Raw genomic sequence first — 5,217 nt, 5'->3', positions numbered from 1 at the left:
TTCAGGGTATATTTTCTTTGTATGTTCCCCTGAGTGCTCTACTCCCTCATCCTTCTCAGCAAACATGGCCACCTCCCCTGTGAGGCACTCAGGATCCATTTCTCCCTGAAAGCATTTATCTGCACTTCTTACCTTCTTTGATGTGGCCTCTTCTCTGCCTTTAGTTATAGGGTTTGTTCTGTCAGTCTAAGGTCTACTCCCAGGATATTTATGATGATTTAATAGTTATCTAATTGTGTTCATGGGAGAAGATGAACCTCTGGTCCTCCTACTCTGTCACCATCTTCCTCTACCACCCAAAAATATAAAGATTTTTCAAAACAAACAGTTGGGGGAATTTATTGTCCCTAGAGTTCCCAATAAGAAATAATAAAGTATTCTCTTCAAGCTGAAAAGAAAGGTTGGAAATCTAACATCATAAAAACATATTAAAGTATAAAACTCTCCAGTGTAGGTAAATGTGTATTCAGTGGAGATCATCTAATATTATAATGCTGACACATAATCACTCTCAAATGTACTTTAAATGTTGAAAAACTGAACTATTGAAATAACTATACAATAATTTGTTATTCAATACACAATATAAAACAACATAAATTTCAACATTGATAATCTAAAATGTGAGAAGGAGGAGAAGTAAAAGTATAGAGATTCTATATGCTAATGAAAGAAAGTAGTTATTGACTTTTCTTTGTTTATATATGTATATATACACCAAATCTTCTATGTAGATCCAGTAATCAATGGACACATGTTGCTTCCATATCTTGGCTATTGTAATTAATGCTGGAATGAACATAGCAGGGCATGTATCTCTTTGAAATGATGTTTTTTTTTTTATTTTCTGTGAGTAAATAATCAGAAATGAATTTGTTGGATTGAATGGTAGTGTTATTTGTAAATTTTTTTTGTCATCTCTATGTCATCTTTGGACAAAAAAGCCTATTCATATCTTCTTATTTTTTAATCAGATTTTTTTGGTGTTATGTTGTATACTAAGTGAAATAAGTAGGCTTGGAAAGACAGATGCTATATAACTTCACTTACATGTGAACTTTTAAAAAGAAAATAAATAAATAGATAAAAATATACAGACTCTTAAATACATATAATAAAGTGATGGTTGCCAGAATGAAGGTGAGGAGGGATGGGAAAATTAGGTAAAAGAGATTAAAATATGGAAACTTTTAGTTATATAATAAATAAGCTATTGAGATGCAAAGTACAAGATAGATAATATATTCAATAGTATTGTAGTAATGTACGGTAACAGGTGGTGACTACACTTATTCTGATGAGTGGTGAGTAATGTTGAATACTATGTGTTACTCCTGAACCAAATATAACACTGTATGTTAGTTATTCTGGAAGTTGAAACAAACAAACAAACAAACACATAATAATACTAAATAAAAAATAATAACAAAAATCCACAGAGAGAAAGAGGGAAGTGGAGTAGGAGAATTCTGAATTCACCTCATCCACAGACACACTGAGAAAACAAGTTACACTCATGCCAGTAACTAAAAAATGACCTAAATACTGGCTATAACAGACTTAAAGCTAATGAGAGAGGTAAGGCCACATCAAAAATGGCATGAGTGGAGACATAGTTGAGAATCAAACCCCCAGTGTCACAATAATAAATGAGAGGGAGATCACAAGCATGGAGAGACATGATGATCAGTGTCTGCACTGGGAAGAGGAGTTCTCAAGACATCTGGCTTTGAAAAACAGTGAGGCTTAATTCTAAGAGATTTAAAAATTAGCAGGCTTAACTCCAGGAGAGCCAGAGGGTGATAGGAAATCAAATCCTGGCCTTATGCATATATAAATATTTATTTATTATATATATTCACATATATATTATAAACTATATTATTATATTATATAAATTATATTATATATTATATTATATATTATATTATATTATATTATATTATATTATATTACTATATGTTATATAATATTATATAACATATATATTTACATATATGTAATATATAATGGACTTTAATATATATAATGGAACTATATATATTAATTAATTTATATATGTGTGTGTATATATGTACATATTATATATACATATATATACACATATATATAATGGAATATTACTCAGCAATAAGAAAAAATACAACCTTGCCACTTGCAGTGATGTGAATGGAGACAGAGTATATTATGCCAAGCGAAATGAGTCCGTCAGGGAAAGACAAATATCATAGGATTTCACTCATATGTGGAATTTAAGAAACAAAGGGAATGAGAAAAGGGGGAAAAAAAGAGTGAGAGAGGCAAAGAAACTGACTTTAACTATAGAAAGCAAACTACTGGTTTCCAGAGGAGAGTTGGGAGCCGGGGGTGGGGGGGCGTCAAAATATCAGATGTGTATTAAGGAGTGCACTTGTTGTGATGAGCACTGGGTGATGTATGGAATTGTTGAATCACTGTATTGTACATGTGAATCTAATATTACATTGTATGTTAACTAACTGGAATTTAAATAAAAACTTTAAAATAAGAATTTAGAATAAAATTATTTCTAGTCACTATGTAGTTCTTCATTTTGGGGATGTCAGTAATTGGATGTTCATACATTTTCTTTGTTGGTATCTTGTTTATCTGATTCTTATGATGTGGTTTTGTAACATGGACTTTTGAGAAAGTGGTATGTGACTCTCGGGAAATAATTTTGGTTTTAATTTCCCTTGCCAAAATAATGCAAGATAATAATGAAAAGCCAATAAACAGATAAAGGTACAGCAGCACATCTACATAGAATCCTCCAGTAAACTTTAGAGAATAATTGTTGCCACATGAAAGAATTTGGTGCATCAGAAAAATAAAATAAAACAAACCAAGGAAAATGAAGTGCGAATAAAAGAACACAAGTGCTCTTACAGAAAATAAAAATATACCACATGTAATGCAAATTAAGTTAAGGTGTGGTTTCTCATTACAGGGACAGGTTTCTACAAGATCTTAGAGAAATGCCATGATTCATTTGAAAGGACTTTTTAATCTAAAACCTTATACCTAACCAAGATCAAGTGTAAGGACAATATAAATAAAATGTGTGATTCTTAGAATGGCTGAACCATTTTACAATATCACCACCTATGTATGAGATTTCCAGCTGTTGCACACTCACATCATCAACTGGAATTGTCAGTATATTGCATTTTAATCATGGTCTCTTATGTAACCTTAAATTTGCAGTTCTGTAACAGTTATTAATAGTGAGTATCTTCATGGTCTTAATTATCATTTATTTACTTAGTAAAATATCCATATAGGTTTTAATTGTATAGTTTATTTTCTTCCTCTTGAATATTGAATAATTTTTATGTACTCTCAATACAAGCTTATTGCTAGAATTTGATGTGTAAATGCTTTCTTCCACTGTAAATTGTACTTTCATTGTTTGTCTTCCACAGACATTTATTATGTTTTTCTTAGATTTATTTATTTATTTATTTATTTATTTATTTATTTGCAAAAAGGGTTTTCTTTGCAGGAGAGTGGGGCTCTAATGAAACAATCCAGATCCCATATCAACGTCCCACTCCTTTGACTTCTTCTTGTCATCTCTCTTCTCCACTGCTGTGGCTGTGTTGGAACCATCAGCAGGAGCTGCAGATCTTGGAGCAGCAGAGACAGTCACAGTCCCACCAGTGAGCATGCTGACCACCAGCTTGACACTCCCCCTGGGCAGTGACATTTTCAATATATTTTTTTTCCATTCAGCTCGCTGATGACTTTGTTGAGCCAGTCGTCATCCACCTTGATGCCGACACTATCCAGAATCTTCTTGATGTATTTGGCACTGGGGGAGGCATTGTCTCTGAGGGAGGCCAGCAGGTAGGAGGTGATGTAACACATCTTGGGTTGGAAGATCCTCAGGCTTGCAACCTTGGCAGCATTAGGATTGGACCAAGCCTTTATTCTTTTTTTGGGGGGGGGAGTCACTTTTAGATACATGACAATATGGAAGTGAAGGTACAGAGATCTAGTGTATACATCTTAAAGACATACAGGAAAAACTTTCCTCATTAGCATCGTCCCTACTAAATTTGGTACATTGTTTACTATTGATAACCTATATCCACACATCATGATCACACAAAGTCTGTATTTTACAATGTGGTTCATTGTTGCTAGTGTAACCATTCTTATAGAATCATATCGATTAACTTCCCTGCCCTAAAAATTCACCCATTAAATCAGCATTGTCCCTCTACTCCTCATAAAGTCAGTCCCTGGCAAACACTAATCATTTTTAATATGTCCATAATTGTGCCTTTTCAAAAATCTGTTGTAGTTGGAATTATATACTATGTAGGCTTTACAGATTGGCTTATTTCATTTAGCAATATAAGCAGAAATGTTTAATTTCAATGAAGTCCTGCTTGTGAATTATTTATTTCAAAATTTGTGTTTTTGGTGTTGTTATATAAGTGTTTTTAAATTTTTGATAAATCTTGTGTGTGTGTGTGTGTGTGTGTGTGTGTTTTATTTAAATTCAAGTTGGTTAACATACAGTGTAGTCCCAGTGATTCATCTCTTACATATGGCACCCAGTGCACATCCTGAAAAGTACCCTCCTTAATGCCCACCACACATTTAACCCATCCCTCCACCCACCTCCCCATCAGCAGCCCTCAGTTTGTTTTCTGCATTGAAGAGTCTCATGGTTTGCCTCCCTATTGCTTTTTATCTTATTTTTCCTTCTCTTTTCCTCTGTTCATCTGTTGAGTTCCTCAAATTCTGCATATGAGTGAAGTCATATGATGTTTGTCTTTTTCTGATATATTTTGCTTCGCATAATACCCTCTGGTTCCATCCATGTTGTTGCAAATGGCAAGATTTTGTTCCTTTTCATTGCTGAGTACTATTCCATTGTATATATAAACACATCTTCTTTTCCCATTCACCAGTCAATGGACATTTGGGCTCTTTCCTTAATTTGGCTATTGTTTATAGCGCTGCTATAAACACTGGGGTGAATGGGCCTCTTCAAAACAACATTTTTGTATCCTCTGTATAAATGCTTAGTAATGCAATTGCTGGGTCCTAGGATGGTTCTATTTTTAATTTTTGAGGAACCTCCATACCGTTTTCCAGAGTGGCTGCACCAGTTTGTATTCCCATCAACAGTGCTACATGGTTCCCCTTTCTCCACATCCTCGTGAACATCTGTAGTTTCCTGAG

At 33.7% G+C, this 5,217-nt stretch overlaps 1 pseudogene; it reads right to left on the bottom strand.

Annotated features, from left to right (window-relative positions):
- Positions 1–3,535: 3,535 nt before the first annotated feature.
- Positions 3,536–3,888, bottom strand: LOC122229774 (annotated as a pseudogene).
- Between the last annotated feature and the right edge of the window lie 1,329 nt (positions 3,889–5,217).

Source organism: Panthera leo, chromosome A1 (assembly GCF_018350215.1).
Source record: "Panthera leo isolate Ple1 chromosome A1, P.leo_Ple1_pat1.1, whole genome shotgun sequence".
NCBI classification, from domain to species: domain Eukaryota; kingdom Metazoa; phylum Chordata; class Mammalia; order Carnivora; family Felidae; genus Panthera; species Panthera leo.
Note: the sequence above shows the minus strand (reverse complement) of the source record. Positions and strands in the feature narration are given on the sequence as shown.